Source organism: Pavona decussata, unplaced genomic scaffold (genome assembly GCF_977016875.1).
Source record: "Pavona decussata unplaced genomic scaffold, jaPavDecu1.1 SCAFFOLD_321, whole genome shotgun sequence".
Taxonomy (NCBI): Eukaryota; Metazoa; Cnidaria; class Anthozoa; order Scleractinia; family Agariciidae; genus Pavona; species Pavona decussata.
This window is the reverse complement of record NW_028145711.1, coordinates 2,054,778-2,067,500: the sequence shown is the minus strand read 5'-3', so window position 1 is coordinate 2,067,500 and position 12,723 is coordinate 2,054,778. Positions and strand designations below refer to the sequence as shown.

Here is a 12,723-nt window from a genome sequence, read left to right as displayed (position 1 = left end):
AGGTTAAGAAAAACATAGAATGTTCAGTTTCTGCAGTAGGCGCTTGATTACTTTCTTGTTTAGCTAAGTAGTCTGTATCTTATATTCTCTCATTTGATATCGCTTCATATGAAAAACGTTTTCTCCGAAACTGATTATCACATAATAATTTGCGACTCTCGGCACCAACGTCTTCGCGAACCGGGGGATCTGGGGACGACAATAATGTGTATGTAACGCAATCCTTTTCGCCTTGACAACTGCTAGATTAGGAGATCTCTCGCTAATTCAAGCGCCACAGAAAAGATACTTTTATTGTCGGTAAGGTAGCATAAGCATAAACTTGATGGCCTCAGTTGTTTGTAAGGACATCGAGAGTCGCTGGATCTTGCGAATATCGTTAACATTCAGTTTTTCCGTAATTAACAGCGGGAGTTACAGTCGAAGAATGGTCAAAGTTCGACTTCTCTCTTTCGAAGACTGTATAAAACTTCGCCACAAATTCCTCGGAAATATGTTTCCATTCCGCCATCCCACTGGGAAGGTAATTGAAAGCATTCCTTTTTCTTGGCCTCAGAGTATTTTCAGCACGTAAGTGGATTTTATAATGTTTTTCCTTCGTATGCCATTGACTCGTCGTTGCTGAGCTAATTAAAGATTTAGTGTTTGTTTACAAAAGTGCACTTTGAAATTTCAACTGTCAAATTTTGTTGTTATGTTGGCCCCAAAATTTTATTGCATATGTATGAAGGGGAAACGTTGCTCTTTAACTGGGATGTACTTTCATGAAGTCTAGTAATGTACCATTGGCGATATTTTCATTTGAATTTAGCCGATTTTTGTACCTGCCGAAATGGCTCACGAAAAAGAAAAGTTAAAAAATCGGTAAAATATTCAGCTTTTCATTAAAATTGGAAATAACCCTCCAAAATTAATTGTAAATGTCTTCTAATTGCCAATACCAACTTGGCGTTTAGTTTTAGTTACCTTTTATTTTTAAACCCAAGCGTTTCCGATGTGTCGTAAAATGATCCCTGGGTAGCTCCGAGTGCCTTCTGAGAGCATAAAAACCGAAATATTTGTCCTGCAGCTAAAATATTTATTTGATTGACCTAAAAGTTACATAAATGTGAATTACTTATCTAGTCCTTTCTTCTGAGAAAGTTTGAGGAATTTTGTTTTTTCTCACCCAAAACACATTAGTTGAAAATTACAGACGGCCACTCTTAAATAGCCCACTATGGGGAGTAAGAGTACTAGATTCTACGCAGCTCACCTAGTTAAATGACTGTTATGGGAAAAACAAGGAACAAAAGAAAAAGAAGTCTCCACACTCACAAAGTGGTCATCCATGACTGGTGTGAAAATGTATCTTGCGGTATATGTTGAATTCGATTGTTGCTGAGGTACCTGCAAACGAAATGAAAGTTTATTTTATGGAAGAAAGAAAATCGGAAGGGTGAGACAGGTCATGAATATTAAGGACAATATTTTACTCGTTAGTCTCGTTATGGCAATTTAGGGGGAGGGGATAAAGCACTTTTGAAATAAACTTTAATACTCTGTCTTGATAGAAGCCGACGCAGCTGACAATAATTACAACTTGACATTTCGATCTGAGTGGTAAAATGGTGTTTTCATAAACTATGTTTCTGGACTGTTGGACGGTAATTTCCATCTTACTTATTCATCTTAAACGCCTTTAAAGATCTTTAGACAGGAAGTGGCTTTTCTTTCTTTCTTTTTCTTTTTTTTTCTTTTTTTACAACAAATCAATACCTTTACTGGGAGTAAACAAGAAAAATGCTTCGTATGATTAAATTTGACTTTCATAACAAGTAAATCAAAGTGCTAATTTTTGCTTCCCAAATCTCCTTTGCTAAAGTCTAGATCGTACGTAACACTGAAGCTTGTAAATTATCAGTACTAACTACTAAAAAATGAAAAAAAAAAAAATTAGCTATCAGAAGCACCAAGGGATTGGAATTACGTCAGATCGAGAACTATAAATTTGTACGAGAGCCAAAAATTAACATCGCTCCTCTAAACTGCAAGTCCCTAGTACGTGTGAGACATACTTGAGTTGTTTGAATCAATTGAAAATGGTGCCTTCTCTCATTCTTTCTTTATTGCCAATTGTCTGCAATTAGTTACATGTTTGGTCTTTCTTTCTTTCTTTCTTTCTTTCTTTCTTTCTTTCTTTCTTTCTTTCTTTCTTTCTTTCTTTCTTTCTTTTTTCTTTCTTTCTTTCTTTCTTTCTATCTTTCTTTCTTTCTTTCTTTCTTTCTTTCTTTCTTTCTTTCTTTCTTTCTTTCTTTCTTTCTTTCTTTCTTTCTTTCTTTCTTTCTTTCCTACCCAATCAGGTTATGGGAAGGAGTTATTAGACAAGCGACTATAAACATGATAATGTTAGGTATATAACACTAAAACGTCGAGGGTAAAACATGTCACAAAATATTTTCTTTAAGGGCAATTAATAGACTGTTTTCAAACCTCTATTTCTCCCTGTGATTGACGATATCTTATGTTTTGATCGAACTGCCGGTATCTTCGTTTATAATGGCCAGTGCAATAAGGCGAGAGCACTAAAACTAACGAGGAGCCGCTATAAAACCTGACAAGGGCGCCCATGTTGCGCTCGCTTAGCAGCAGCAGTTTTGATCGAAATGTGCTATGTCAACAAGCACATAAGGAAACAAAAAAGGTATTGCAAAGAGTCTAATTAGTAAACGAGCATGTGACGTGAATAAACGCAATATTTTTGTCATGTTCTCTTGAAAGCAGCTTTCTACCATCCGCAATCAATTGAATTTTAATAATTTCCAAAAACGTCTAAAAAAAGAAAAATGTATTAGGCCTTTAAATAACATTAGCAATGAAATTTCTGAGATCTTAACCAGTCAAAATTAGATGGCATTAATTGCAGTAACCATTATCAGGTCAGACTAAATATTGTACTTAAAATTGGTTTTAAGATGATTTTTGAATAAACATCACGGTATATTTAAAGTATGATAAATGTCAAAAGATTCCGCTGAAAGTACTTTCTACCCCTTTCCCTGCTTCCCTCCTCGCGTCGTTCTTCAGCCTTCGTGTTCTGCGGTCTTGATTAATAATGAGAGAAACTTATTTTTGTATTACTTTCGGTATAACGAATTATTATAATATGAGGCATTGTGTTACCGAAGCACATCAGCCTCACAAACAATTTTGATTTAAAAAAACAATTAGAGCTTTGCAGTAATGACCACTCATTAGTTTTCCGTCTAACTCATTATCCAAGCTTTCCTACAAATCATCATTCAATTCTCACAGCTGACTGTGGTACTAACATGACTGCGAAAACATAACTGTCTTATGATTGCAGATAAATTATATCCAGCAACTTACAGATAACTTAAAGACGTCATATTTGCGAATATCTTCTCAGGCAGTTCTGAAATTTTATTCTCTGACAAATTCCTTTGGAGAAAAAAATTTGATCACTTCAATGTACAGTTTTAACCTTAAAATCATCAAACAATACATCATAAGTTTTCATTTCAACAAGATAGTTTCAGCTAGCTATCAAGAACAATTTTTTGTCTAACACAGAAACAGTAGCTTTGCGGATAAAGAAACTCCGACCCAGAAATTCCGATAAAAGGAAAAAAAAAATAAAAAATGGTACCCGTTGTAACATATACGGAAGACGAATGTATTCGCACGGAAATCGAAAGTTGGTGTTAAAAAAGGTCATTTATTAATTAACCGTCGCATTTATAATAATGTTGATTTTTTTAGGAAGCCCGCAATGCATCCCATGTGTCGTCCATGTTTTCTTTATACTCGCTTGATGTAGTATTTTCCCCGTGGCTAAAATCAAACCAAGATCAGCAGCCGTTACAAAAGTGTCAGATCAAATAGCGTGCGGCCTGCCTTTGGTTAAAAGAAAGCCGAACCAATCAACATTCAAAAGATTCAGTATTTTTCTTAGCAGTTCTTCCAGGCTTTTTGGCAAGCATCACCGAGTTCTAGAAACCTTTTTGGCCTTAAAGGGGAAGTATCATGGGGGTTTTGACATCTTTTGTTAAAAATGATGAAATAAGATCTTCAATCAGCTGCCAAATAATTCTAGAATGAAAAGAGGAAAGAAGTTTACTCAATTCTTTTTAGGAACAACTCGTGATCTGTTCTAGCGCATTTTGGAAACAAAAATGCGAGAACTTGACAATTATTTCGTTGTTTCTGCTGACAGGCAAACAATTTTGGGTTTTGAAATGACAGCAAATTTGCGTGATACTTCCCCTTTAAGGCTTTGGAGATTAAGAAACAATCAGACGCTTCTAGACACTTCAGGTTTTTTCCCTCCCTTTCTCATACCAATGTCTTTTCCCCTTTCAAAAATACGAAAATCGAAACACGACTGTTTTTTTATTATTTTTAGTCTTGATATAGCATTTGATGGATTTGACCCTTTACAAATGTCGGGTAAGTCTTACAGTTTTTAAATTTTAATTTTTTTGTTTCTTTTTTATTTATTTATTTATTTTTAATTTTATTATTCTAAATGTTTCCTCTCACTTCCTTTCATTTTTTGGTAACAATAATAATAATTTCTTCTCGCAATTAGAGGTTGTGAGGATCATGAGTACATATCGAAGGGTGAGAAAATCTTGAGCTTCTTTATCTTCATTTCATTTTATCTAAACCCTGCGCTGCAGCTTTTGCCAAGCGATCTATTTTACCCTTAAGGTGATACCCTTAAAATAAATTAAAAACTATTTCATTCCAATAATTTAATCACTCCTTGTCAAGTCATGTGGTAGCAGATATTATATAGATAAAACAGAGTTGAGAAAAATTTTACGCACAGATTGTACGAAGCATAAACCGCAATTAAAGATATTTTTTTTGGTAGGGAACGATAATATTAATCAGTATTGAGCCAAAAAAATTTCTGAGTCCTCAAATGGTAGCCAAGCTCGTTTTTCCTGGGAATGACCCATTTTCTGTCGTCAATTCTTTTTCTAAAAAAAAAAAAACATAAATAGGATTATAGCTAAGTTAAAATACCGAGATAAAAAAAAATATATAGCTTTCTACTAACTGGGCTTACCTTCAATAAAAACATGTCTCAGCGTGCTCGAGCCAAAAGTGCGCGAAAACGACTTATTAATTAATTCACAGTAAGAATGCGCAAAGCATTCCGGTGAAATCACCTTAAGGTCATTGTGTGGTATCAAGCATTTAGAAATAATACTAGGCATTGCATGTCCGGTTCCGGTCTAGGTGTTCACACCATGTTCAATTTAATCCACCCGCACCGATAACTTATCATACCATCTCCTTATATTTTACATACACTCACCACTGTTTTATATACTAATTTTAGGTCATGCAAGCTGACCTGAAATATTTGCACTTAAAAGCATGGACTTTTAAATAGCCAACAAAAAATGGGATCAGAATGGGGAGTAACAGTCCTAGACTCTACACAGCTCACCTTGTGAAATGGTCGTTGGGGAACAAACAAGAAACAAAAGAAAAATAAGTCTGGCACACTTACAAAAACGACATCCATGATTGGTGTGAAAATATATTTTGCGGTAGATGTTGAATTCGACAGTTGCTGAGGTCCCTGCAATAGAAATGATATTTTATTTTATATGAGAGAGAAGATCTGAAGGGTAAGACAGGCCATGAATATTAACAAATATATATTACTAGCTAGTCTCGTTACCGCAATTTAGGAGGAGGGGACTTTTGAAATAAACTTTAATACTCTCTCTTGGCAGAGGCCGACGCAGCCGAAAGCTGACATTTTTTTTATTTTAGTGGTCAAATATTGTTTTTTTTTTCATAGAGTTTATGAGTTTATGTTCTGACTTTGGGAAGCTATTTTCCGTTTTACTTATTCCAGTTGAACGCCTCTAAAGACATTTTGTGACTGCGTGGTAACATTTAAAAATGGCATAAAGTTACCCCTGGAGCGAGGTATACCGGCTTAAATAATGCCAAACTTGGTTCATCCGATTTGATAATAGGGTCGCAAATGAGATCTGGTGCTGGTGCGTATACATTGTTTTTTTCTTTTCTTTTCTTTTTCTCTATTTTTTATTTTATTTTAATCAACTTGAGCACACATCAGCCACTGTTGTAAACTAGTTCCAACTTAGCCACGGTTTTGCATTATTGTCAGCTCATTCTGGACTAGCTGTGACAAGGAGAATGTAGGTTGTGTTTGAGGTTGCAGATACGTTCAGAAAGGGTAATTTCCGACGCTGACAATCAGGCGTCTAGTGTCAAGCTGTTCAAAAGACTTCATTGGCTTCCTTTTTATGAGGAAGCGAAAATAGCTAAATGCTGCGTTGCGTACAAACGTATCAAGGGTGAACTACACTTAAATACTGACGGTTCTTTAATACCCAATAGTCAGCAACACAATCGTGCTACAAGGTAAAGCAACACTAATTTTATTTGCCCAACATTTAAGTGTCATTGTCAGTAAGGACCAGGCAAGGTCCACGGATCAAATTTTCAGCATTTTTCTCTATCAGATAAGATTATGATCTGTGGTATTCTTAGTAAAATAAAATTAATTCCGTTGATTTTTGACCACCTCCTAGTTTTTGGTGCTATTTCGGCAAGGTGACATGGGAAATTTTGGTCAACTTCCACGGCCCATTTTACTGACTTTGCAACGGCCTTGTTAATTTGTACGAAAGGTACATAATTTCCATAGTAAAGACAACTCATGTTTGTAGTATAAACGATTTTGGATAAAACGTTTTACTTTGGAGCGGTTCTAAACATTACCACTTCGTGGCTATTAAATGCAAGAAGAATTTTGGCGATTTTCAAAGCTGATTTTTTCTAAAGTGTGGCAGTTTATTCTTAAATCAAAGCTATTTTTTTAATAGTCTGTCTTTTAGTCTTTACAAATCTAAAAACTGTCATTTGGCAAGTTAAAATCCCGTTGCGTGAACTTCCTTAGGACTTTAACCTAATTTGAATAATTTGACCTAATTTACATGACGTCATTTTCCCAGAAACTTTTCACGCTTGAGTTGTTACAAATTGCAAGTGTTTATTGTCTTCTTTAGCATACCCGAGAACAATGAATTACCTTCCCATATTATTGAGCATATTTTATTTGAGAATTTTGTTATTTAACAGTTGAAAATTCCCACCTGTGAGCTCCCTTTTAAATTAGTACAAATTTGCATCATGTCCATTTTCCCCGATAAAACTTAACGCATTCGTCGTAATGAGCACGAGTTCTTGACTTTTAAACTTTAGTTGCTGTGATTTTTCAGACGTTAAGAGTCCGCAAATCCGGGAAAAAAAAGTGTTCGTTCGTTGTTCGTTCAGTTCTTCTGATTCTGCCTGTAGTCTGGAGGATACAGGGTCATAAATTCTACCCCTGTACGTTCACATCTACTAAGCTTGGGGGTGAGCTCAGGGCAGCAACGATCCGAAGACAATAAAATTAGTGAGGTTGATCTGGTTCTTAATCGAGCTGGAGAGTTTGTTGCTACCGATGACGAGAAAATTTTGATGACAATATGCCCGAGACATAGAAAAAAGCTGACTACAGACTGGGCTGGCAGAAAGAGCAACACATGCTCATATCCAACACATCGAGGCCGCGGAAAAGCATGAAGAAACTGCGCCGCTTGAACGCTACCCTGTCAGAGGAAATTTATCAAATTCACCATGCCACAGTTCCCATCGACTCAGGTTAGTACAAATACAGCCGCCAATAATCCTCAGAGTTGACTGGTTAATGTAAATGCTATAATCGCTATTTCAGCGATTCTTATTTTATTTGTTGCCAGTCACTTCATATCAATTTTAAGCTTTTCTTAGATTATCCCCAAGGGGGCAGAGCTAAACGAAATCCCATGTCCTTGTTTTTCGTGTTTGAATGAGCTCTAATCTCCTGGTCGACTCATCTTCTGATTCTGTTGCATATCTTTTTAAGCCTTTTGGTCAACCTTCACAGAAGGGAAGTGTGAATGAGAACATCAGGCACAAGTCCGATATCTACTCTTGTCAGGAGACTGGATGCGTCCTGACGTTCAAGACTCGGGCATCTGCAGAGAACCATATGGACACGGGCAAGCACTGTCTTGACGTGGAATGCGAGTCCATGTATGACCGCGTTAGAAGGAGATGGGCGCGCGGCAATGGTAAGAGGGGGTGATGTTCGCTACGAATGTGCCGTCTACCTCATTGCATGGTGAAGATAGTAGCCGCGCTGCCAGAGCACCTGCTCTTAGACCATTGGGATGGGCTCTGAAGGTAACAAAACGACCCACTAGGATGACTAACAAAGTCAAAACATTGTTGACGAAGAATTGTGTAAAAACTGGAAACAAGGCCGATCCTGTGCAAGTAGCGAGGGAGATGAAGACTCTCGGAGACAAGGACGGACAGTCTACCATTAAGCCTGAAGAGTACGTGGAAGACTGTATAGCAGAGCAGGAGCCTGTTTTTACGTCAGACAGCGGTGCATAGGGGTGTTGATTCTGAGAAGATTCCTGAGGAAGGCATCGAGGCCGCAGAGTCAGAAGTGGCCTTGGGCACCCTTAGCGATGAATTGCTTGTGCAAATCAAGCCATCCAATCATAGTGGGCACCAGCAATGTCTGCGAACTTCAGTTGTAAAAACCAACACGTTTGGCTCACTCAAACCGGCATTCCTGAAAGAAATCTGTGAGAAGCTACACCTAACGACAACTGGACCGCTGGCAAGGAAAAAGACTTTCATTGACGCCATTGAAGCATTTTCTGAGAGTTGAACATGCTTTCAAAAGTAACGTAACAAAAAGTAAAATAGTTTTGGTGCCTTCCCACCAAACCTATGTAGCGTTGAAGAAATTTCGGACATCCGTTTTATTATCTCTAGAGCACCTAAGATAATATACGACCTTTATTCTGTGTAGGGATTCGGCATCGCGTGCCAACAAAACCGCCAAGTACAAAGGTAATATTTAGGTATCAAACTGACTTGAAAAGTTTGCTTTTTCCCGCCAATTGTGGGGATGTGGTCTCTGAAGGCATTATGAACATCGGTGGGAGAACGTACGCGAACGCTTATCGGTCACTGAGTGAACGCTTTGGCAAACAGAACGAAGCAAAAACTGCAAAGATTTTTCCTTGCTGCAAAACAACACCATGTGTCACGCTCGGAATGTCTTAATGTTGATCTGGATGAAACTGACCTGCTTTTTTTCCGTTAAAAACAACATTACTTAAAGAAATTCATACGAACATTTCAGCAACAACGAACATGGATTAATCAACTTTAGTGCCATTATCGCTATGTTCTGTCACTCTCTCAGACAAGAAACTATTTATTGCCGGCTAATATGTGACTCATTTGCATACCCTTGTTTACTCAAATGATAGAATTCTGTCTCTAGCTCTCGAGCTGACACGTTCGTCCCGAATTTGCGGACTTTGAACGTCTGAAAAATCACAGCAACTAAAGTCTGAAAGCCAAGAACTCGTACAAATTTTGTTTCATGACGTGTGGTAGCTCATTACGACACATGCGTTAAGTTTTTTGCGGGGAAAATGGACATCATGTAAATTTGGTCAAATGTTGAAGGGGGCTTACTGGTGAGAATTTTCAACTGTTAAAACATGCCCAATAATATGGGAAATTAATGTATTGTTCTCAGGCATGTTAGGAAGACAATAAACACTTGCAATTTGTAACAATTCAAGCGTGAAAACTTTCTGAGAAAAGCAGCGTCATGTAAATTAAGTCAAATCATGCAAATTGGGCAAAAGTTGTAAGGAAGCTCACGCAACGGGATTTAAACTTGCCAAATAAGAGTTTGTAGATTTGTAAAGTCTAAAAGACAGACTATAAAAAAAATAGTTTTGATTTAAACATAAACGGCCGCACTTTGGAGAAAATCAGCTTTGAAAATAGCTACAATTCTTCTTGCATTCAATTGCCACGAGGTGGTAATGTTTAGAACCTCTCCAAAGTAAAAGTTTTCATCCAAAATCGTTTATACTGCAAACTTGAGTTGCTTTTACTACGAAAATTACGCACCGTTCGTACAAATTAATAAGACCATTGCGAAGTCAGTAAAATGAGTCGTGGAAATTGACCAAATTTCCCATGTCATCTTGCCGAAATGGCACCAAAAACTAGGAGGGGGGGGGGGGGATGGTAAAAATTCAACGGAATTTATTTTATTTTACTAAGAATACCTCCGATCATAATCTTGTCTGATAGAGAAAAAATGCTGAAAATTTGGAGGGAATCCGCCGACCTCGATCCGTGGACCTTGCCTGGTCCTTACTGACAATGACACTTAATCGTATGACTAAACGCGGTAGTTCATTCGCAGTTACTACTTGTCAACTTTGGTACAGCTTAAGTTTAGAACTCAGGAATTTTGTGTCATTAGAATCTTTTACAAAAAATTATGGAAACAACTTTTTTGATGTACAACAGAAACGGCACCAGTTTATAGTTTAACATATGATTTATTATTTGCTCTCGAATAATGTTTTATTTTTATTCATAATCCGTCTTCTTATCAGTTATCGTCTTCTTATTATGAATATTTTTAGTTTTATTGATAGAGACTTTAGAATTTGACACACATCGTATTTTTGGCCCTCATATTTCTATGCACACTTCCTATCACATTGCATTAATTCTGTAGGATTTGTTTTAAATAGACAGCCACAAGTTTATTAGTTACCTCAACTATTCCGTGCCACCCTCTCTAATAAAGTGTATTATTATTACCGGCTTCCCTCCCCTCCTCCCCCCCCCCCACCCCTTTAGCCATAACGTTATACATTTTCGCTTCACAAATAAGAAATGGCAAAGTAAACAGTTTTTACTATGTTGCTAAATTCTCAATAATGAGATTGATGTGTTTCTTTGAGCGCATACGATCTTATAAAAATAATTTTAGGAGCCTTATTTGTTGGTTGTCATCAGCGACTGTTTCACAATGAGTGGTAATAAGCATTTTTAATCGTTCATGCGGCACACAGAGTAACTGGTCGAAAGCCAAAGATTTTAAAAATCAACATTTTAAACCTCAAAGTTTGCTATGAAAAGAATTGACCTCTATTGACCTCTCGTTTTCGCCGCAAAATTTGCTGTTGAATGTAGGTTATCAGTCAGTCAGATGTGAACGACTTACTGCGCGCCGTGGCGAAGATTGTTTTCCTAACGTTAATTTCTTGATAAATTGCTTCTCTTGCTCGAAATGTCGGGTTATACGGGAAGTAAAATTTTATTCTGTTGGAATCAATCAAAACTAAGCCATGGAAAAGGCGATTTAACCGGAAAAGCGGCGTGTTACTGTTAGGTAGACGTAGAACCGAAATAAAATAAACAAGCACAGCGGGAGCGACGCGCATTTTTTTATAACAGGCGTTTCAATAAGCTCTGTCTTTTAAAATGCTATTATAATAATCTAAGTTCAGAGGAATTTTCGGCAGCTTCTCGTTAACTTTCTCTGTCTAGATTAATGCGAGTGGACTGCACGTTTTCCTTCTGATGTTTTTCCAATAAATAAATAAATATGCCAAAACAGTTGATACGATTTCCTCTTATTGTCTTTATTAGTTCGATAAGATTGTCGAGACCTACGACGCCTTATGAGCATATTTTGGTGATAAAACACATTAAATATAACAGGAACACTGCTAGCAGACGAATAAAAGAAGGTTCTTTAGGATGTTGGCTGTTTTTGCACTATAAAATATTCGCCGGCGGATCGCACCCTTGCGAGCCTCACGGCGTCTTCTGTCTAATGAGGTAATCGCGGGTGGCCTCGCGTCGATAATATAGTTTGCCCGCAATGCAGAATGGAAAGCGTGCAACACCCCCCCCCCCCCCTCCCCCTCCCTCCTTAAAGATGTGGAAATCTACCAAAAAAAAAAAAACAGATTCAATGGTTACGGGCACTTTAAATGTCGAACGCTTCTTAGAGGTTATTCATTTCAAAATGGCGAAATTTCCGTTTGAAAGCGGCACACTTGAGTCCACAACATGTTAAGAATATGGCGCCACAAATTTAACCCAAGATTAATGAATAAATTAAATGATGCTTTGATGTCACATAGGTAGGGGTGAGTGGGTCCCCTCCCTTGCAATATAAGCGACAAGAATGGATTTTAATTGGCCTTCTTTTGTTGAAGACCATCAGAACAATTATCCCGAGTAGGAGAGGGGAGAGTTTAATGAATAAATTAATGTACAGATTTGTGGCTACGACGAAGAAAAAACAAAACAAAAACAAAACAAGATGCCTTTACTGGCATTTACGCGTGATGCTGTGACTGATTCATTTATTCCAGTTCTATGCTTTGCAGATTAATAAAACCACCCTTGCTAAAGGACTAGTTTAAGTCACGAAGATCGCGTTATGTCGTTTCCCTTGTGTTACACCACTTAAGTTTAACAGGAATTTCGGAAATTCCATTACGAAAACGCAAGCTTATCAATGACCTTTCTCAGTCTCCCATCTTGGTATAAAAACTGTCAAACAAAGTACGATTCCTTCGCCAGGAACCCTGCAATTCCCACCATTTTGAATGTCCAGTGCTTCTTAAAAGTTAATCTTTCAATTTATCGCTTCAAAAGGGTTAAATTCCCTTTTGAAAACGGCATACTTGAGTCCACTACATGTTAACAATATGGCGCCACAAATTTAGTCCGGTTTTATGAATAAATCAAATGTCCGTTGATGTTACACAGGTAGGGGTGAGTGGG

At 37.3% G+C, this 12,723-nt stretch overlaps 1 protein-coding gene and 1 pseudogene across 1 annotated transcript in view; both read left to right on the top strand.

Annotated features, from left to right (window-relative positions):
• Positions 1–718, top strand: part of LOC146453995 (uncharacterized) — a 7,962-nt gene extending 7,244 nt beyond the window's left edge. Inside the window, exon 6 of the mRNA XM_085095951.1 lies at positions 1–718. This exon is cut by the window's left edge and continues 1,254 nt beyond it. The gene's annotated coding sequence lies outside the window, so the exon portion shown is untranslated.
• A 6,678-nt stretch (positions 719–7,396) lies between these two features.
• Positions 7,397–8,782, top strand: LOC146453994 (uncharacterized; annotated as a pseudogene).
• Positions 8,783–12,723: the final 3,941 nt, after the last annotated feature.